Consider the following 23,928-nt stretch of genomic DNA (forward strand, 5'->3'; position numbering starts at 1 on the left):
TGTAGTTGTGACCGCGATGTTGGATTGACGGCGGTGAACCTACAGTCACTGCCCATCTCCTTCACGATCGCCCACCAACTACACGATGAACCGACTTGCATAAAAAATGGAGAGATGCAGACGAAAAGAGATTACCTGAATTCTCGCTGGAACACCGATTCAAGTCTCTGATTCAAGTCTCTGACTTCAAGATCACCTTCAAGTGTCCCATTCTGTATCTAGATCGGTCGATTCAAGTCAATGACGTTGCGGTTGTTCAAGATAACATTCAAGTGTCACATTCTGTATCTAGATCGGTCGATGAGAGACATTGGTACCCTCGCCGGAACCCTAGACACACAGTTGTCATGGTCACCACCACCAGACCATCACCACCGCCGACTTATGCCCCGTCGTGGAACTCGTGAACGCCGACTGCCGCTCCACCGTTAAAGCCGTGAACGGTCGATGAGATACGAACGGACCCGTGAAATTTGTGGGATCGACCGTTGTTTACTGCCGTGAGAACCACCGTACACTCTTGTGCGCCGCCTGTACGCCGCCGTGAACAGCCGTGATCCCTCAATGTGTCGCTGCTGATGATGCAGATTGTGGTTTGGGAATGAATGAATTGAGCTAGAGAAACCCTAAAACAGGGGACGTGTCTTATGTTACAGTTCAATATATTTACAATATATGCCACCGTGTGTTTTTTTTTGTTATAATTCAATATATTTACAATTTTGCCATGTGTTTACATTGATTCTCGCGGTTCTCGCAATAAGAGGTGGTTCTTGCATGATCTTCTCCCTATATATATATATATATATATATATATATAGGGTAAGGATAGTGTAAAAAGGGCCTAAAGTGTGAGAAGTGTGAGAAGTGTATTATAACACTATATATAATACTATATAACACCATATAAACACCGTATAACAATATGTAACACCATATAATACCATATAACACTATGTAACATTATATATCATTATATAACAAATATAACACTATACATCTATCATAGACATGCTATTAGACAACCTATAGTGTTATATTTTTTATATAATGATATATAGTGTTACAAAGTGTTATATGGTATTATATGGTGTTATATATTGTTATACGGTGTTTATATGGTGTTATATAGTATTATATATAGTGTTATAATACACTTCTCACACTTCTTACACTTTGAGCACTTTTTACAGGATCCTCTACCTATATATATATATATATATATATATATATATATATATATATATATATATTATGATTATTATTTGGAAACGTATTATTTAGATTTGGAGTAAAAACGTATTATTTAGAGTTATAGTAAAACATGTGATTGTTAAGATTTGAGGTAAACAAAATTTTATTTTATTTAGAAGCCAGGTGTGAAAGATACTCCGACAAAGCATGCATGCTCATTATTATCATATAGATATATATATATATATATATAGAGAGTAAGGTTAAGATACAAAAAGCCTTATCATACATCACGTAGGAGACAATGGTAACCGTTGGATCAGGGGTATAATCACGCATGGGACCACATAATCACGCATGGGACTATAATCACGCACATTCTATGATAATAACGCACGTTATATTTTTTGTCATGTATGTTAATGTAGGTTAAGCCTTGAAGTACATTATACTTTCTCTCTCTATATATATATATATATATACATATATAGGCAAGTGTGTGTGGGGATGGGAAATTTATATTGCAGCTAGCCACCAACTAGTGATTCTAATGGCGACAATGTCTACCACCATCATGTTTCCCACTGTTCGTTGCACCACCTTACCTAATCTTCCACCTCGTCCGTTTCGAACCTCCTTCAACCGGGCTTCAGGTTTTTCTCTCTCGTCTTGGTTGATACTGATGCATGCTTAGATGTGTTAGAAAGCTTTAGGAACTTGGGGTAGTTTAGATCTGAGGTATTTAAGTAGGGATTCATCTATGTGTGCTAGACATTTGTTATTATATGTGATTAAGCTTTGATAGAAATCATAATCCATTGAGTGGAAGTTTTATCCCGAATTTAGGCAAGAAAACAACTTTTTTGTCAATCAAGAGTAACCTAATTATCCAACCCACGGACTGATTTCAAGTTGAATTGAAGTAGGAAAATGATTTTGCAATCTGCCCTAGTTATAACAACAAAGGTATATAATTTGTGTGTGATAAGTTGATTGACTTTCCAACTAGTGTACTTGGCGTTTTGTGTTAAAGATATTATTGTTCTCATGAAAAATTTGAAATGACTTAAAGAATCAGTATTTTTGAAGAAAAGTGCAAGTACAATGGTCTTTTTGCAATTATCTTTCTTATGAGTTATAGTTAATTGAAAGACATGGGCACTTTGCGTTTTGTGTTAAAGACATTATTGTCCTTATGAATAAATTCAAAGGAAAACATTATAGTATTGCGTCCTCTTGGACAAATGGGCGGATCTATGTGGCGGCGAGTGGGTGCACGGGATAATTAACCCTTAACTCTCTTGACGAAGTGCAAATTTATTTTTAATCTCCGTTTTATTTATCGGGGATAACCCTGAGCAAATGTTAGGATACCCCTGAGTGTAGGTGAAAATAAAATGAACTGAAAGTATACGGTCGATGGAAACGAAAATTTCCGGCTACCGGAAGCCTGCAGCGTCACCCGTTATGCAGCGTCACCCGTTAAACATTGAAGAAGATGAACGATATTAATATAATAATAGGGACAATGAATTATTTAGTCAAGTGGGCGCTGGCAAGCTGTCCTCCTCAATTAATATAACCATTTAGTTAATTTAAATTAGGGTATTAAAATATTCTAAACATCACATAATTGTTTTATTTATTTCACTTTGTTTATTTACCAGTTTACACTTTTCGTAAACTTTGCCTGATAATTCCTTTTATCAGTTTACACTTTTCCCAAACTTTACCTGATAATTCCTTTTTAAACAACAAAAAGTTAAAATAATACAAGGAAAAAACATTTTGTCTTTTTTGTTCAAATGGAAAGAAATATTATGTAAATATGAAGAAAGTAAGGATATACGAATAACAAAGTTTTTAAACTCTAGATATATGAAATTAATGATATATTTTTTGAAAACGATTACTTATAAGGGAAATTGGCCTGTAATAAGCCCACCTAGACCTTATTGGCCATTAATAATCCCACCTTAGAATATTCCCCTCAACAGTCCCATCTTTCACCTATTTTTCCTACAATGGTCCCCCGTTAAAAAAGCTTAACGGAGTTAAGCTTTTTTCCAAATTACAAACAGATTTTTAGGGCTTTTGATTAGAACGACGATACGAGTCCATTGATGTAAAATTTGCCTCGAAACGGTGCTCCAAACTATGAAAACGGCGCTTCAATTCGGATGTTTAAATTTCCAATTAACCAAAATCAAGCCACTTGGAGCACCATTTCGAAGTAAGTTTTACATCAATGGACTCGTATCATCGTTCTGATCAAAAGCCCTAAAAAATATGTTTGTAATTTGGAAAAAAGCTTAACTCCGTTAAGTTTTTTTAACGGGGGACCATTGCAGGAAAAATAGGTGAAAGGTGGGACTGGTGGGGGGAATATTCTGAGGTGGGATTATTAATAGCCAATAAGGTCTAGGTGAGATTATTACAGGTCAATTTCCCTACTTATAAAGCCTACTATTTCAGTTATTGGGAATTCATATAATACTACATGCTTTAACAAAATATTAACAGACGATGAGTTTTCAGTACTTTTTGTTGTTGAAGATATTTTTATTACAAACTAAATATTATATATAAAACATTTAAAGTTTTATAATAAATATTTGTTAATGTTTTCGTGTGTGTGGTACACCCATTAATAAAAAAATGATAATCAACATATGCTTTACAATGTAAAAATAAAATTATATTTGAATCCTATAATTAAATTGTTTTCGTTCTCTGACTTTATTAGCGAGTGACACTATATTATAAAGTATGTATTAAGAAAAAGATTGATTAACAACTTTGCTTTTTAAAAATAGTTTCACAACACACGTATCTATACCAAATTTAATACATAATTTCAATTATGTCTTATCTCAAAATATCATGTTATAATTTTAAATCTTATTACTAGCTATTTAATATATTTTTATTGAACTCATGTAATACACGAGTTTATAACCTAGTAATAAATATTATACATATACACACACTAGCCACACAAGCCACTAAGGGCTCTTGATGATTAAGGATGATCCAAGGTAAAAGAAAGAGGGCCCATTTTTACTAGCCGTACAGAGTCCCTCAAATTCTCAGGAACGGGTCTAGATAAAATTTTTTTATGATACCCCTAAAATTTTCTTTTAAATCCGCCACTGAGACACAAATATATAATTCTCTTATGGGTGGCAATAGTTGAGACCTAGTCTCAAGCTAAACCATGTCTCATATATGGTATCACAATATACAATATACGGTGTGGGAAGACATGAAAAGAATGCATGAAGCGTCACGTAACAGTCACGTCAGCACCTGTCAGAAGAGTGACGTACTGGCGTAGTGCCAAAATACGCGGGGTGGGATGTGACGTGGTGTGACACATGTCATAAGTTTTTGTATTTATTTTATATTTAAATCTTAAAACAAATCTATTACCTTAAAAAAAACATTAATGTAAAAGATAAAAATATCATTAATTAAAAAAACATTACATAAACTTAAAGAAAAACGTTATATAATCTTAAAAAAACGAAACTAATAAACATAAAAAAAAACCAAACTAAGTATGATATTTTACCTTAATTCCTTCTTTATATTTCTCGTACATTACTTTTTCTTCGTCGCTAAGGTGATCAGTTTTCATGGCGAGGATTTTCAATCCGCTCGCCTTTCTTTCACCAACTCCTCATTTTTCAAATTTACCTTTCGTTCAAAAAGTTCGATAATCTTATCTTTTAGGGTGTTCCTTTGTTGTTGGATGCTACTGAACGCACTAATTTGTTCATTTAGGTCGGATAATCCTTCGTAATAGTCTGCACCCAAAGTATGTGATGGAATTGGTTGGATTTAAATAGAGAGTTAATTTATTTTTTAAATTTAATATTTTTAATATTACCGTTGGGGTCCCAACGGCTATAAGAACCCCCAACCCACCACGTACACTCGTCCACTCGTCCACGTCATCATCATCAACTCCTCCCTCCCCTATACCATCAACAACGTCGGACACGGGTGGTGTGGCGGCCTTGTTGAGGCCTCCACGCCACTACTCCGCATGGGCTCATAGCGTTTACACATTACCCATTGCGTTCGTTGGTATTCTGTTTATGATCTTGTCTAATTAAAAGCTACCTGTTGGGACTTATTTCTCATTGGCTTTAGTCTGAAAGCACAGTGATGGGTATAAAACTTAAAAAAAAAAAGAAAAGAAAAAAAAAGCCTCGCCCTTGAAAATAGGTTGAACAAATATGATTAGCTTGTTTTTGTAAAGGTTTGCATTTGCTGGAGATTCTTTAGAACGGTATATATTATAGTTTGAATTTTTAAAAATTCCAATAAATATTGTAGATTCCTTACACATTGCACAAATGGCCGCAACTGAAGCTAATACCATAGAGCCGGCACGTCCTTTGGCCAACTTTCCTCCTTCGATTTGGGGTGATCGCTTCCTATCTTTCTCTGTTGATAATTCGGTAAGAGCTCGTATCGATTGATCACACACAATTGCACAATTAACGTTATGTTGTTGTGTTGGTATGTTAATGTTCTTACATTAAATGTTAAGAATATGTTGTTTCATATTCTAGGAACTGGAAGCATATGTTAAAGCTATGGAGCAACCGAAAGAACAACTTAGAAAATTGATATTAAATTCTGCAACTGATTCAAACGAGAAATTGAGTTTGATTTATTATGTGTGTCGTCTTGGTCTAACATATCTTTTCTCCGAAGATATTGATGGCCAACTTGATAAGCTTTTCAACCAGCTTGACTTGCAAAATTACTGCGGAGCAGATCTCTTTACAATATCTATTCACTTTCAAGTCTTTAGAAACTTTGGTTACAGATTCTCTTGTGGTAAGACATTCATTAGTTCACTCATAAGAATTGCTTAAACAAAAACTTTTTATATGGTTTTGTTAAAATTATATAGGTAACTATGGTTTATCTCGATCTCTAACTAGATGGTGGTTATGTGAATTATTATTATTATTATTTTATTTTTAAGCAGGTGGTTTAGCAAAATGACAAGTTCTATTTTTGGAATTGCTTCTTCTAGAAAACTATATTCACATGACAAGTGAACTCTTTCTAGATATTAACGAGTTTGCTTCGTTGACTAACGTACTCCCTAAAACCAAAACAAGTTCGAAACCTTGTAGAAATGCTTATAATTTTGCTAAACCACCTAGAAGTAAAAAATTTTGTCGTTATGCATGCAGATGTATTCAACAAGTTCAAGGATTCTAGTTCTGGTGAATTCAGTGAAGACATTAGTACAGATGTGAGGGGCATGCTAAGTTTCTATGAAAGTGCTCAATTAAGGATAAAAGGAGAAACTATTTTAGATGAAGCCTTTGTATTTACAGAAACTAAACTAAAATCCCTACTGAAAACACTCCAAGGTACTCTTGCGATGCAAGTGAAACATGCGTTGCGGAGCACCGTTCATCGAGGGCATCCAATGGTTGAAGCAAGGAAGTTTTTGTCTCATTTTGAAGAAGAAATTTCCGGATATGATTCACTACTAACTCTTGCAAAACTACACTTCAACTACTTGCAACTCCTACAAAAAGGAGAACTTCAAACTGTTTCAAAGTAAGTTTCGCGCGCTTAAGAGAAGTATTTGTTTTAATTAAAGGAAATGAAAAAAAGAAAATAATACTTGGCTGGTTTATAGTAGTTTTCTCCGTTTGCAAGTTTTTCGTTTGTTGTCTCTTGATCTAACCCTATTATATATATAGGGTGGGGTTCTAGAGTGAACACTAGTTTGTTTGCAAACTGAGTGAACAAATCCTGACCATTTGTCGCAACCCCCGTCCCTTAACAACCCGGGAACGGGCGGCCGCGACCAGTTTTCGTGGTATCTGTTGTTTTATCATTTTGACAGCGGAAATTACATCAGGACCATAGTTAGGAAATATTTTATCAGAGTAAAATACCACACTTTCATAAGATTAAACATATGAGAAAATCCCAAGTTTCAAATACACACATTTTCATAAGGATAAATCCTATTTTATTTAATAAAAACATCTATTTATTTTAGGTAACTTTATTGCCACTTTCCAAACCTTCAGTGCTGTCCAACTGACTTCTATTTGGCTTTCACATTTTGTTACCTGAAACGCGTTTAAAAACATTTTGTCAGTGGGAAATACTGGTGAGTGAATCCCAGTTTAATCAAGTTTAAGTAAAAACCATTGTACAGTATTAAGGGCGGTCGCGCAATTACATTTGTTTCCATCTATTCAATTACCACCCACGGTACTGTCAACCCGACTTGTGGTCATGTTACTCCTCGCAAGGTAGTAACAAATTTTGTATACAAAACCCCAACATACCGACGATAATTGTAGAATACAGATACTCAATCACTGTTAAATGTAATTTAATTTAGGTGAGGTTTTGTAAAAACAATTTGCAAAAAGGAGATTACTCACATTGCTGTCTTAGGTGTTCTGTAAGAGTTTCCTGGTGATTATCTATAATTTACACAAATGCACACGCGTTAGTATAATAACCCTTAATACTTACATTAGTAATACCCTCCCCGAGACGGCATTCCAACGACTACGTCGGGCAGAACCACGACAGCCGTTACGGAACCCTGGATCAATCGAGCAGCGTATCTAATACGTAACCGGGGTTATGATACTTACAATGGGGCAGAACTTCGTTATTTAGGGGGTATTATGCCCGGGAATCACTTCTACACTTAAGAAATTCGAGAAAGAAAAGAAATGTGAGCGATTGAAACTGAAGGCCGAAGCCCTCTACTTATAGGGCCTGATTTCGAGTTTTACGCGGCCCGCGTAAGACGTAGCCAAGGGCTACGCGGCCCGCGAGGCTCCCTAGGGTAGGCCCTAGAGTTGCTGAGTCGCACACTAGGCACGACACGACTGGGACACGTTGCGGCCTGGGGTTTCGCCTGAGATTTGAGTTGTCGCGGCCCGCGTAGGTAGTAGCCATAGGCTACGCGCCCCGCGAGAGACTATTAAAATTTGTTTTAAATTAATTTTTGTAAAAAATAAAGGTATTCAGGGTCCTTTTTCGCATACGGGGTGTATTTTAAGACATATTAGGATACTTTAAAATATATTAGGGTGTCAGAATATTTAGGAGGGTTGTTATATATTCCCCACCTTGTTTTAGAGCTCGTCCTCGAGATCTACTGGAATAAGTGTGGATATTTTCTTCGCATTTCTGATTCAAGCTCCCATATATATTCTGGTCCTCTTTTGGAGTCTCATTTCACTTTGACCAGAACTAATCTCTTGTGCTTACGGTTCTTTACTTTCTTGTCTTCAATCTGTAGAGGCCTCTCTACAAATTTTAACTGCTCATTTACCTCTATATCCTTAAGAGGTACTACCAGCGATTCATCAACTAAGCATTTCTTGAGATTAGATACATGAAATACATCATGTATTCCTGCCATTTCCTCTAGCAGTTGTAGCTGATAGGCTACAGGTCCTATTTTTCTAATAATCTCAAAAGGTCCAACATACCTGGGACTTAGCTTTCCCCTTTTGATGAATCTGACTACTCCTTTCCAAGGAGAGACTTTCAATAACACTTTGTCTCCTACTTGAAACTCCAACGGCTTTCGCCTATTATCGGCAAAACTCTTTTGTCGATCACGTGCTGCTTTCAGTCGTTCCTTAACTTGAATGATCTTGTCGGTTGTTTCTTGTACTATTTCAGGTCTAGATAGTTGTTTTTCCCCAATTTCTGCCCAACAGACTAGGGTTCGACACTTTCGTCCATAAAGTGCTTCGAATGGTGCAACGTTGATACTTGTGTGATAACTGTTATTATAAGAAAATTCTATTAATGGTATATGATCGTCCCAATTACCTCCGAAATCAATTACACAAGCTCTAAGCATGTCCTCCATTGTCTGAATTGTCCTTTCGCTTTGTCCGTCCGTTTGAGGATGATAAGCTGTGCTTAGATTCAACTTGGTTCCCATTGCTTTTTGGAAACTTGCCCAAAAATGAGAGGTAAAACGGCTGTCTCTATCAGAAACAATCGATAAAGGAATTCCATGTAATGAAACTATTTCATTTACATATAGCTTAGCTAATTGTTCCATACTGAAAGTTTCTTTCATTGGTAGGAAATGAGCTGACTTAGTTAGCCTGTCTACAATCACCCATATTATATCAATACCTTTTCTTGTTTTGGGTAATTTGGTAACAAAATCCATTGTTATCAATTCCCATTTCCACACGGGCATCTCAAACTGTTGCAATAAACCTGAGGGTTTCTGATGTTCAGCTTTAACTTGCGAACATGTTAAACATTTAGAAACATAAGCTGCTATATCCTTTTTCATTCCTATCCACCAAAAATTCTTTCTTAAATCCTGATACATTTTATCACTTCCAGAATGCATCGTATACTTAGACTTATGGGCTTCTTCTAATATACAGTGGCGTAGGTTTCCTAATTTAGGTATCCACATTCTTTTCTTATGGAATCTCCAAATTCCATCTGTTTCTTGTTCTAATTCTTTAATCATTCCTTTTAACTTTTCAGTATCATCCTTGATTACTGATTCTTGTGCTTCTCTAATCTGATCATTTAAATCTACTTGTAGATTTAATTTAAGAGAACGTACCCTTTTTGGCTTTTTATGATACTTTCGGCTTAAAGCATCAGCCACTACATTAGCTTTTCCTGCATGATACTGGATATTACAATCATAATCACTAAGTATTTCCACCTAGCGTTTTTGCCTCATATTCAACTCTTTTTGTCTGAAGACATACCTTAAACTCTTATGATCTGTGAAAATGGTAAACTTACTACCGTAAAGGTAATGTCTCCAAATTTTCAAAGCAAAAATTATTGCTCCTAATTCTAAATCATGGGTTGAATAATTCTCTTCATGATTCTTAAGTTGTCTAGATGCGTAAGCTATAACCTTTTGGCTTTGCATTAATACACATCCATAACCTAACTTAGAAGCATCACAATAGACTATAGAGTCTTCAGTTCCTTCTGGTAATGCTAGTATGGGTGCGTTGGTTAATCTTTCCTTAAGAATTCTAAAGGCTTCTTCCTGTTTCGGTCCCCATTCAAACTTAATGGATTTACATGTTAACTTAGTGAAGGGAATGGCCATTCTAGAAAAATCTCGAATAAATCTTCTATAATAACCGGCCAATCCTAAGAAACTTCTAACCTCGGTTGGTGACTCAGGGGTTTTCCATTCAGTAATTGCCTCAATCTTGGTGGGATCCACATGAATTCCTTCATGATCGACTAAATGTCCAAGAAACTGTACCTGTTCTAACCAAAATTCGCACTTAGAAAACTTAGCATAAAGCTTTTCCTTCCTTAATAAACTTAAAAGTGCGTGCACATGCTGTGCATGTTCTTCTTTACTCTTAGAGTAAATGAGAATATCATCTATAAAAACAATTATGAATTTATCCAAATAAGGCTTACATATTCGGTTCATCATGTCCATAAATGCAGCTGGGGCATTGGTTAAACCAAATGGCATGACAGTAAATTCATAATGGCCATACCTTGTTCTAAATGCGGTCTTAGGAATGTCCTCTTCCTGTACCTTTAATTGATGATATCCTGACCTTAAATCGATTTTAGAGAAAAATCGAGCTCCTTGCAATTGATCGAACATATCATCGATCCTTGGTAATGGATATCGATTCTTAATCGTGACTTTGCTCAATTCACGGTAATCAATGCACATACGCATCGATCCATCTTTCTTCTTGACGAATAAAATTGGCACTCCCCATGACGATGGACTTGGCTGTATGAATCCTTTTTCTAACAATTCGTCTAACTGTTTCTTCAATTCCTGCATTTCCACGGGATCCAAACGGTAAGGTGCTTTGGCAATTGGTGCTGTTCCTGGTAGCAGATGGATTCTGAATTCAACTTCCCTGTCTGGCGGTAGTCCTGGTAATTCTTCTGGAAATATATCTGAAAACTGAGATACGACTGGAATATCTTTTAACTCTGTTCCTTTAGTGTTAGTGATCATGGAAATCAAATACACTAATGATCCTTTTCTTATATAACTTGCTGTTTTCATCACAGAGATGAATTTTGTGGATTTAGATGGCTTATCTCCTTTAATTGTGATCTTTTCACCCTTTGGTGAATTTACTTGAATTGACTTTTGATCACATAAAATATTGACTTTATTGGCTATTAACCAATCCATTCCTAATACTACATCAAATCCTGCTAGATTCATTGGGTAAAGGTTTGCAATAAACTTTTGGTTTAAAAACTCTATTCTTGCTCCGTACAAGATTTCAGAAATCCTAACGGTTTCCCCATTTGCTGTCTCTACTAGACATTCTTGTGGGAGTTTAGTTAATGATTGCTTAAAAAGTTTGCAAAGTGAAGTATTAATAAAACTTTGGTTCGCACCAGAGTCAAATAATACTTTAGCAAAAAACATCATTAACTAAAAATGTATTGGCTATCACATCCGGAATCATCTTGGCTTCATCTGCCGTCAAAACAAATGCTCTAGCATTTTTAGTGTTCTTGTTGTTCATCGCTGGTGCTAGTTTCGGACAGTTTGGCTTGATATGACCTTTTTCTCAACAGTTGAAGCACATTCCATTATTAGGCTTCCTTCTGCAATCTTCTTCCTTGTGCCCTGGTATCTTGCAGAAATTGAAGTAAGTGGAGCATTTTCCCGAATGCTTCTTCTTACAGGCTTTGCAGTAGGGTGCAGAGGTAGAACCTGTATTTCTACGGTTGGAATTACCATAGCGAAATTCCTGAGTAAGCCTTTGAGCTAGGTTTCTCCTCTGGTCTTCTTCTCGAGTGCGTACTAATTCATCTGTCAAGGTATTTGCTAGTTCTACAGCTTCTTCTATGGTTTGAGGTCTAGCTGCCTTGACTACATGCCTTATTTCACTGATTAATCCCCAGATGTAACGGGAGATTAATACTGGTTCAGGTGATGCGAGGTTTGGCACTATTCTAGCATATTCAAAGAATAACGTAGTGTATCCCTTACTATCCACTCCAGTCATACTAAGGTTTAGGAACTTATTTTCTATCTGTTCATTTTCATTGGGAGGGCAGAATTTCCTTTCTACCATGTTTTTAAATTCCCCCCATTCCATATTGTAAACCCTGTCACTTCCCCTAGACTGGAGGATAGTGTTCCACCATTCTAAAGCTGAGTCCTTAAATAGATTGGAAGCAAACATTATCTTATCTTCTTCCGCACACTTGCTTATTTTCAGTACTGCCTTAGTCTTTGCTATCCAGCGTAGAGCTGCAACGGCCCCTTCATTGCCCGCGAATTCCATTGGTTTACAAGACCAGAATTCTTTGTAAGAACAACCATGGAACATGGTTCTTCTTCTTTTGGGAATGGGCGTTTAAAGTACGGGTCCATTGTTTACGCTGTGTTCAGGTTTAGTTGGTCGCTTACTGCTATGTTTACTTTTATTATCCACTTCCTTAACAGTTTGTATAATAAATGGCATTGCATCTATTATCCCTTGTGCCACTATGTGTTGGATGGCACTATTATCCACTTGGTTTCCATTGTTATTGTTGTTCGGATTCTCATTATTCGGGTTATTGTCGTTCTGGTTTTCCTGGTTTTCTTCGTTGTCCATCTGAATTTTAAATATTTACCACATATTAATATCACAAAATAATATTTAATACAACCAAACACACAATATGCAGATTGATCAAAAACTTCGATTATTGCGACTTTACTCTTTCTTATATATAGTATGCTTCTAATACAAACCAGAGCTGGAAATTAAAATTACAATACGGCTGAAATCGAAATTACACTAATAGTAGTAGGCATCCATAGTTTTTTTTTCATATACACATATCATATATTATTATATTATATTATATTATATTATATTATATTATATTATATTATATTATATTATTATTATTATTATTATTATTATTATTATTATTATTATTATTATTATTATTATTATTATTATTATTATTATTATTATTATTACCATCTCCACCATCACCTTCACTGATGTGGATTCATCCAGAAATCCATATTGCGCTCTTCGTACTTCCAGACGAGTCGCTCTCCAGTCTGTCTCATCCTCTCGCTACTCCCTAAAATCTCTTCTTCGAAAGTTTGGAGCTCTTGCACATTTTCTGCACTCATTGGGGGTGCAGGTGCTGGGACTTGGTTTGGAATCTGGGGCATGGGTTCCTGGTATGGGTAAGGATTCTCTAAAATTTCCCTAATGTATTGATCACTATCGTAGTAGGGATCTAGATGGTCCAAACTTGGGTATGCTCCTAGATTCGGCATGGGCATGTCTTCTGGTATTGAGTAACGCTGCACATAGTCCCTATTATCATCTAACCACGGGTCGTAGTCTGGGTCTAAGGGATTGGGTGCTGGTACCCTAGGTATCTCTTCTGGGTTACAATCATGCATTTCGACTTGATTTTCAGGGTTGTTTTCTATTTCCATTTCTATTGGCTCAGCGGGAAATAGTGGTAGTGGTTGGGTTGCTATCAGTTGCTCCATGTTAGGGTCGGCAGCAGTGGTTGCTAGGATATGTAAGTTTGCTAAATCCCTATTAAGCATATCCTGGGCGTGGCTCGCTGCTGTTGTAACTTTTTCATTCGTTTTCTACGTTCATGTGCTCCCCTACTGAACCATCCTCTCTTTTTCGGAGGGAATGGCTGTTCAGAATGAGCCTTAAACACGAATATCCCTTCTTCATTATCAGCATAGTACCCTGAGAGGGCAGGCTGTGAAGAGGTGCCTTCGCTTCTAGGCGAACCGGACAACTGACGGTACGTGTCGGATGGTCCTTGGTCGCTCATACTGTAAACTAATAAATAGTCAAATAACACATAACAATAAAATACAATTATGCACGTATTTCTGTAATTTATTTGCTAACAAATTGAATTTTGGTGTCAGCAGAACACTTCTGTGGCTGAATCGGTGGCTAAGCTCTGATACCACCTTCTGTCGCAACCCCCGTCCCCTAACAACCCGGGAACGGGCGGCCGCGACCAGTTTTGGTGGTATATGTTGTTTTATCATTTTGGCAGCGGAAATTACATCAGGACCGTAGTTAGGAAATATTTTATCAGAGTAAAATACCACACTTTCATAAGATTAAACATATGGGAAAATCCTAAGTTTCAAATACACACATTTTAATAGGGATAAACCCTATTTTATTTAATAAAAACATCTATTTATTTTAGGTAACTTTATTGCCACTTTTCCAAGCCTTTAGTGCTGTCCAGCTGACTTCTATTTGGCTTTCACATTTTGTTACCTGAAACGCGTTTAAAAACATTTTGTCAGTGGGAAATACTGGTGAGTGAATCCCAGTTTAATCAAGTTTAAGTAAAAACCATTGTACAGTATTGAGGGCGGTCGCGTAATTACATTTGTTTCCATCTATTCAATTACCACCCACGGTACTGTCAACCCGACTTGTGGTCATGTTACTCCTCGCAAGGTAGTAACAAGTTTTGTATACAAAACCCTAACATACCGACGATAATTGTTGAATACAAATACTCAATCTCTGTTTAATGTAATTTAATTTAGGTGAGGTTTTGTAAAAACAATTTGCAAAAAGGAGATTACTCACATTGCTGTCTTAGGTTTTCTGTAAGGGTTTCTTGGTGATTATCTATAATTTACACAAATGCACAAGCGTTAGTATAATAACCCTTAATATTTACATTAGTAATACCCTCCCCGAGAAGGCATTCCAACGAGTACGTCGGGCAGAACCACGACAGCCATTAGGGAACACTGGATCAATCGGGCAGCGTATCTAATACGTATCCGGGGTTATGATACTTACAACGGGGCAGAACTTCGTCATTTACGGGGTATTATGCCCGGGAATCACTTCTACACTTAAGAAATTCGAGAAAGAAAAGAAATGTGAGCGATTGAAACTGAAGGCCGAAGCCCTCTACTTATAGGGCCTGATTTCGAGTTTTACGCGGCCGCGTAAGACGTAGCCAAGGGCTACGCGGCCCGCGAGGCTCCCTAGGGTAGGCCCTAGGTTTGCTGAGTCGCACACTAGGCACGAACGACTGGGACACGTGGCTTCCTGGGGTTTCGCCTGAGATTTGAGTTGTCGCGGCCCGCGTAGGCAGTAGCCAAAGGCTACGCGCCCCGCGAGAGTACATTAAAATTTGCTTTTAATTAATTTTTGCAAAAATAAAGGTATTCGGGGTCCGTTTCGCATACGGAGTGTATTTTAAACATATTGGGATACTTTAAAATATATTAGGGTGTCGGAATATTTTGGAGGGTTGTTATACCATTGATCTATACACGTGTATGGCCAGGATTTCATCATAAAATCGTAAAATACACTAGTGTATTTCAACATCAAATCCTGGCCATTGATCTACACACGTGTATGGCCAGGATTAGTTCACTCGGTTCGCAAACTACACTAGTGTTCACTCTTGAACCCAATTCTATATATATATATATATATATAGGGGAAATTGTTATGGAGAACACTAAATTTTATGAGAACATGCAGAAGACAATGAATTACCTATTTTTTCAATCCTAAAAACCTAAGAAGTAAATGAAAATGTTATAAAGGTAAGATTTATGGTTTCTTACACTTGAATTCAAAACAAAATAGGGAAAAAATTCACTTTTCTTATAACCTACACATTTGTAGGTAATGTGTATTTTAAATTAACATGTATGTAGGCTATATGTACGTAAAAATATATGGTCTTTTAATGTATATATAATACACATATGAATGTAAGAAACATAAAATTTAAAAAATATGAACTTTATATCCCAAAATTTAGTGTTTTAGGGTTGTTATTTTTGTTCTCGCAGTAATTAATGTAATGTAATGATCCTATATATATATATATATATATATATATATATATATATATATATATATATATATAGGGAAGGGTTAAAATGAGAAGTCCCCAAGTTGCGAGAACTTAAGAACTCCATAAAAATGTTTTTTTTTTTAATCGCCAAAGTATTTTTAAAATCATGTAACTTTTTCAAAAAGAAAAAAAAAACATTTACAAAAATTTACATCAATGTAACAACACTTTACATGATAGTAACCTACACAAAATATTTTTTTCTACCTTTTTTAAAATTTTATTTACATTAGTGTAAGTGATAAAAAAAACCTGGCATAAATGAACGTTAGGCTACTTTTTTGATAGATCTCTTAGTTAGATGTTCATCTACGTTTGAGGAAAAAATGGTTAAAAAATTCGCACAGGAAGTAGGATTTCCCCTCGACATTCTTAAGTTCTCGCATTACATGGTAGTTGTCATCGGAACCTACATGTGTTTTACCTGTAGGTTCATCGAGAAACCACAACAAAAAAAAAAAAAGAAAAAGAAAAACACACACACACAATGGGAAACCATGGGTTTTAGATGTAAAAAAGTTTTTGAAGCTTTTGCATACAAACACATGTGGAATCCCTTTTAATAAAAAAAGTAAACATAAAGAAATGAGTTTCCTTTTTAGTAAAATTGATTCTACATGCAAATTCTCGGGAAACAATTATGTAAAAATGAAATTTATGTTATGAATGAAAAAGGTCCAGAAAGTCAAAAGAATGAAACGGTTATGGTGGGACCAGGCAAGCTAAGAAAGAGCACTCGGGTGAGGAAATTGCCTGCGAAATTGAGGGCCTAGATTATTACACGTCAGCTTAAGGGAATAACTAATTGGAATGAGGCCTTAATAAAGAGCATGTAAGGAGTGTGATGGGGCAGATTGAATTTGTACTGGGTTTCTCTTTTCTCATCTCCTTCTGTATATCTCTATTTCCCATCTCCTTCTTCTCTAAGTTTTGAATAAAGTTCTTCCCTTATTGCTGTTTATTATTGTTATCCTCTGTTCAATTGGTATATATTACATTGGTGTTTTCATCATCATCAGCTACGAAACCCAAATTACTTCACAATGTTTTGGCACAATTTTCTTCTGGTCCGACGAAACCCAAATTCCAGGATGAAGGTTCTTCTACCTTCGTTTTTAGTGAGGGTTCTTCGATTTTGGGTAGACAAAAACTCACTCCTATTAATCTTCCCCGATTCACCGGCTCTAATCCCGAGCGGTGGGTTTCTCAAGCCGCTCGGTATTTCGACTTCTACTCGATCTCTGTTGCTGACTGTTTAACAATAGCTTCGTTTTACCTGGATGACGAAGCAGTGGATTGGTATGATTGGCAATTTCGGAATTTCCCTTTTCGTGGTTGGACGAATTTTACTAACGGATTGATTCAGCGTTTTAAATCTAAGAACCTAGAAGCACCGGAAGGTCTCCTTGCTAAACTTCCTCAAACAACAACGGTGGCCGATTACCGTCATCAATTTGAGGAAATCTCTAATCGTGCTATGGTATTGCCTCCTCCTTTTTTAATTCACTATTTTATATCTGGACTCCGTGCCGACATCAAACAGTCGGTGTTAATGCACCGGCCAACTACCTTAGAGGAGGCCATGACGTTGGCCCAATCTCATGAAAATCAAATCCAGTTGGAAAAGGGCTTGGGTCGTGTCACTTTGGGGTCTTCTAAGCCCATTTTAAACAGCCCAAAAACACAACATCCTTTTCCGTCTTCCCCAAATTTCACTCCGTCACATCCAAACCCTAAATCAACGCCTAATTCCATCGATTTTCGTCGCCTCACACCCACTGAATTAGCTCATAAACGAGCTCAAGGATTGTGTTTCCGTTGTGATGAAAAATATACTTGGGATCACAAGTGCAAATCTCCACCTCAACTCTTATTTTTTGATGATAAACCACATGATTCACCCCCTCCGGATAATCTGTCTCCTATACTCTCTGATGCTGATGTTGCTGAACAATTACAAAGTGAGGAGGTGAAGACCCAATTGACTATTTCTTATAATGCATTAACAGGGGGTTGTTCGGCATCGACACTCTGGTTTACGGGTACGGTTAAAGGTAAATCAGTGCAAGTATTGTTGGATGGTGGTAGTACTCATTGTTTTGTTCAAACACGCATGGCAAAATTCCTTAATCTCACAGTTGAATGTATAACCCCTTTTCTGTCTTGGTGGGCAGTGGAGAAAAGTTACCGTGTTCTGGTATTGCTAAACAAGTTGAACTTCTTATTCAGCAGCATTCTGTGTTGGTTGATTTTTATGTATTACCCTTACAAGGATGGGATATGGTCTTGGGGTTCTCTTGGTTATCTACCCTTGGACCGGTGGTGACAGATTATGCAGCCGCTTCTTTCGAATCTACTTACAATGGGAACAGGGTATTATGGAAAGGTGATTTGCTTATGTCGGTGCAATCTATTCAATTCAATGGTTTACGTCGCCTAGCTCACACGGTTAGCATTGATTCTTATTTTCACTTATCTGTAACTCTTCCAACTAATGACTCAGATTCCACTTGTCCACCTGACTTAGAGAACATTTTATCGGAGTTTTCTAGTGTGTTTCAGCCACCAACAAACCTGCCCCCGGTTCGATCCCAAGATCACCCAATCTCGTTACTGCCTAACAGTTCACCTGTTTCGGTGCGACCCTATTGTTATCCCCATTTTCAAAAAAATGAGATCGAACGGTTGATTGCTGAAATGTTACAACAAGGTATCATATAACCGAGCAATAGCCCATTTTCGTCACCAGTTTTGTTGGTCCGCAAAAAAGATGGCACATGGCATTTTTGTGTCGATTACCGGGCACTTAACGCCATTACTATTCGTGACTGCTTTCCTATTCCCTCAATTGACGAATTATTCGACGAACTCCATGGGGCGGTTTATTTCTCTAAATTGGATTTATTGTCGGGGTATCATCAAATTCTTCTCACAACCGACGCTATTGCCAAAACAGCTTTTCGAACACACACGGGTCACTACGAATTCTTGGTGATGCCATTGGGCCTCACCAACGCCCCTTCCACATCTCAAAGGTTAATGAATGACATTTTCTGACCTTTTCTTCGAAAATTTGGGTTGGTATTCTTTGACGACATCTTGATTTATAGTGCGTCATGGGCTGCTCATTTGGACCATGTTCGCATCATTCTCCAAACATTGCATAATCATGCCTTGGTCGCAAAACGCTCCAAATGCTAGTTTGGCTTATCGAAAATTTCCTATTTAGGCCACTTTATTTCTTACAGTGGGGTTGAGGTTGATCCTTCCAAGATAGATGCAATACAACAATGGCCTCGTCCTACCACGGTAAAACACGTTTGAAGTTTTCTCGGTCTTACAGGTTATTATCACCGTTTCATACGTAATTATGCGACCATTGCTGGCCCATTGACGGATTTAATAAAAAAGGATGCGTTTGTTTGGACCCCATTCACTGAAACTGCATTTTCAGAACTTAAAAACCGGCTGAGTACCACTCCGGTCTTAAAATTACCAAACTTTACTCAGCCTTTCACGCTAGAAACGGATGCTTCGGGGTCCGGTATTGGCGCTATACAATCCCAAAATAAACAACCTATTGCCTTCTTCAGCCAAAAATTAAGCCCCCTGTATGCAACAAGCCTCCACGTATCAACGGGAGATGTTTGCCATCACCCAAGCCATTGCTAAATGGCGCCAATATTTACTCGGGTGTAAATTTCAAATCATAACTGATCAATAGTCTTGGAGAAACCTGGAGGACAAGGTCATCCAGACACCCGATCAGCACAAGTGGCTAGGCAAATTACTTGGGTATGATTTTGACATCATTTACCGACCCGGCAAGCAGAATACTGCTGCTGATGCTATTTCCAGGGTCCATTCACCATCATGCTTAGCTTTCTATAGTCAGGAACTTCTATTTTTATCTGAATTAAAAGCCGCTAGATCGGCCGATCCAGAGCAGCAGCTGTGTACCTCACCAGTTGATTTCCCAAATTACACCTTCAAAGATGGCCTTTTATTCTTTCATCACCGATTGGTTATACCAGCTACTTCATCCATTCGCCAACAGCTCCTTCATGAATTTCATGCCACACCAATTGGGGGTCATTCGGGCATTACACGAACCTTTCACCGATTGGCTGCTACCTTCTATTGGAAGGGTATGCGAACGGATGTTCACACGTTCGTCACACATTGCCACACATGTCAACAAATGAAGAGTTCGTGCGTCTCCCCAAGTGGGCTTCTACAGCCCTTACCAGTTCCCCGTTTGGTATTTGAAAGTATCGCTGTGGACTTCATCACGTCACCCTCACATGGTAAAACAGTTATATTGGTTATTGTGGACCGTTTATCCAAATACAGACATTTCATTGCTTTGCCTACGTCCTTTACTAGTTCTATGGTCGCTACAGTTTTTGTCAATGACATCATTCAACTACATGGGGTTCCCTTAAAGATTGTTTCAGATCGAGATCCTCATTTTATCTCTGATTTTTGGAAGGAGCTCCATCATCTTCAAGGAACCACCCTCTCCTTTAGCACCGCTTATCATCCCCAGACGGATGGCCAAACGGAGGCCCTTAACAAATGTCTTGAAATGTACCTTCGTTGCTTTGTTACCGATCAACCGAAGGAATGGGTACGATTCATACCATGGGCAGAATTCTGGTACAATACTTCGTACCAAACAGCAGCTTAAATGACTCTGTTTGGGATACTCTATGGTCGAAAACCACCAACAATTACCCGTTATGTTAAAGATGCTACCAGTAATTCCATTATTGAAAACCAGCTGCTCGAATGGGATGCTACCCTTCGTTTACTCAAAGATAACCTGCTCAAAGCCCAAGAACGCATGACTATTACAACCAATAAGCACCGTCGTGATGTTCAGTTTCACGTCGGCGACTGGGTTTATGTAAAGCTTCAACCTTTTCGCCAAGGATCGGTACGTTTACAACGCCACTATAAATTGGGCCGCCGGTATTTCGGTCCCTATCAAATCACTTCAACAGTGGGTTCTGTGGCTTACAAAGTCGCCCTTCTAGATACCGCCAAAATCCACAATGTCTTTCATGTTTCGCTCTTACGTAAATGCATGGGCAAACCTGAACAGCAAGTCACCCCTATTGAACTTGTTAACTCCGACATCACCTTTGATTTGCAACCACTAAGTATCCAAGACCACCATACAGTACACAGAGGTGGCCAAGTGATTGACCAATACCTGGTGACTTGGCAAGGCCTCCTGACCACCGCAGCCACCTGGGAAGATAAAACTCTCCTCGTCCAGAATTTTCCAAACCTCCACCTTGCGGACAAGGTGGATCTTAAAGGGGAAGGAAATGTTATGAATGAAAAAGGTCCAGAAAGTCAAAAGAATGAAACGGTTATGGTGGGTACAGGCAAGCTAAGAAAGAGCACTCGGGTGAGGAAATTGCCTGCGAAATTGAGGGCCTAGATTATTACACGTCAGCTTAAGGGAATAACTAATTTGAATGAGGCCTTAATAAAGAGCATGTAAGGAGTGTGATGGGGCAGATTGAATTTGTACTGGGTTTCTCTTTTCTCATCTCCTTCTGTATCTCTATTTCCCATCTCCTTCTTCTCTAAGTTTTGAATAAAGTTCTTCCCTTATTGCTGCTTATTATTGTTATCCTCTATTCAATTGGTATACATTACACTTTATACATTTAAAGTTAGTATTTTATGAGTTTTTACATTTACAATTCATGGTTCCGATTCTCCATTTTTTTTGGTTTCGTCAAAGAATCTCCCTCTATGTGGGTGTATATATACACATATATGTATGTATACACATAGGGAATAGATACTTTAAGAACTAGGTTGAGTTAATAGAACACATGAGACTCTTTTCAAAATAAAAAAGAGAGCATATGTAATCTATACACACATCCATTTATACAATTTACTTAAGACATAAACATATACTTTTGACTAAAACGTGCAACAGATGAATATGTTATGGTCTAATGGGTCGGGTCAGGTCAAGAGTCGGGTCGTATCATTCTTTAATCTTTTGATTTAGGTGGTGGAAGGACTTGGAATTGCAAGTGAAAACATCTTATGTAAGAGATAGAGTGCCCGAGTTCTATGTATGGGCGTTGACATTGTTCTTGGAGCCTTATTACTCTCAAGCGCGAATCATAACAACAAAAGTTTCACTGCTTCTTGTGGTGTTAGACGACACATATGATGCATATGCTACAATTGAGGAGATCCGTGTTTTAACACACGCAATAAATAAGTATTCATTATTATGCTTTTGCATCAAGTTGATATGTTAATTTGCACCAAGTTATCTATATCATTACAATTCAACATTTTTTATCTTTTCAGGTGGGACATTACAGCTATACCGCAACTTCCAGAATATATTAAACCATTTTATAAATTTATATTGAATGAGTATGCTGAATGGAACAAACAGATACCTCAACAGGGAACAACAAATCTCATTGAGGCTTCAAAAAAAGCTGTATGCTTTACTATAAATTAGTCTTTACTTATAAATAGTGTATCAGAATTATATTTATATAATTATATTTCATTCATTTCTATTATGATCTAGTTTCAAGAAATGGCTACTGCCTAACTTCAAGAGGCTGAATGGAGGCATAGTGCAGAGGTGCCATCATTTGAAGAGTATATGAAGATTGGGTTAATTACTTCTGGATTTGATATTCTTTATAAGTCAGCGTTGAGTGGCATGGGCAAGATTGTCACACAAGAAGTCGTTGCTTGGTACGAAAGTCAACCAAAGATCTTGACAGCTGGACAGTTCATTAGTAGACTCCAAGATGATGTCGTGACTTTTACGGTACTAAATTCACACTACTTATATTGCAACTTTAGTATGACAATGACTTTGCTATAACATACATATAGTGGTATCTAATATAACATGTTACTTTCATAAATATATGAAGTTTGAGCGTGCAAGAGCTCCATCAGTCACATGTGTAGATGCATATGTGAAGACTTTTGGGGTGTCGGAAGATGTAGCCATCAAGGCGATAAAAAACGTTGTTGAAAATAGATGGAAGGATATAAATGAGGGATGCCTAAAGCCAAGGGAGGTCCCAATGGGAATACTTGCTCCACTTGTTAATCTTGCACGGATAGTAGATGTGTTTTACAAGTATAAGGACGCGTTCACTTTTCCAGAAAACACGATCAAAGAATATATTACACTATTGTTTTGTGTATCGATCCCCATGTAACTACTAGTACGCGTGTTCGTGGTTAATGATTCGTATCTTAATATATGTACCGATGGAAAATGATGTATCCACTATGGGTATAGGACATGTAATGTATCCTCCTTTCCTTTTTGAAAAGATAAATAATGATGATTGATGTGCCATCTTTTATACATGTTTTTTGTACATATTTATCCCCATATTTGACATTTTTGGGTGCATTTTCACACTATGTATAATACTATATAATACATCTCCTATGTACTGAAATGTAAATTCACCTTCAAATTTTAAGACGGCAGATGAAGAGTCTTGCCTTCTTCCCTGTTCTTTCATCATCTTCTCCCAATTTTCAATTCAGTGTATACAAGTCGTACCATAATGTGTTTAGATGATTGAAATTGAATACGATGGTTCATTTACTGGGGATTTGGCGAATGAACCTCTGTCCTCGGTTATTAAGACGTGCCATTTACTCTAGACAGCATTTCTAAATGGCGATTTAGGAGAAGAAATTTACATGGAACAACCTGAGGGTTTTTCCGCCCCAGGAAACGAGGGTAAAGTATGTAAATTGGTCAAGTCTTTGTAT

General features: G+C 37.3%; 1 pseudogene; it reads left to right on the forward strand.

Annotated features, from left to right (window-relative positions):
• The first annotated feature begins 1,711 nt into the window (after nt 1-1,711).
• LOC110921372 lies at nt 1,712-23,502 on the forward strand (annotated as a pseudogene).
• The last annotated feature ends 426 nt before the right edge of the window (nt 23,503-23,928 follow it).

This window comes from Helianthus annuus, chromosome 17 (assembly GCF_002127325.2).
Source record: "Helianthus annuus cultivar XRQ/B chromosome 17, HanXRQr2.0-SUNRISE, whole genome shotgun sequence".
NCBI lineage: Eukaryota > Viridiplantae > Streptophyta > Magnoliopsida > Asterales > Asteraceae > Helianthus > Helianthus annuus.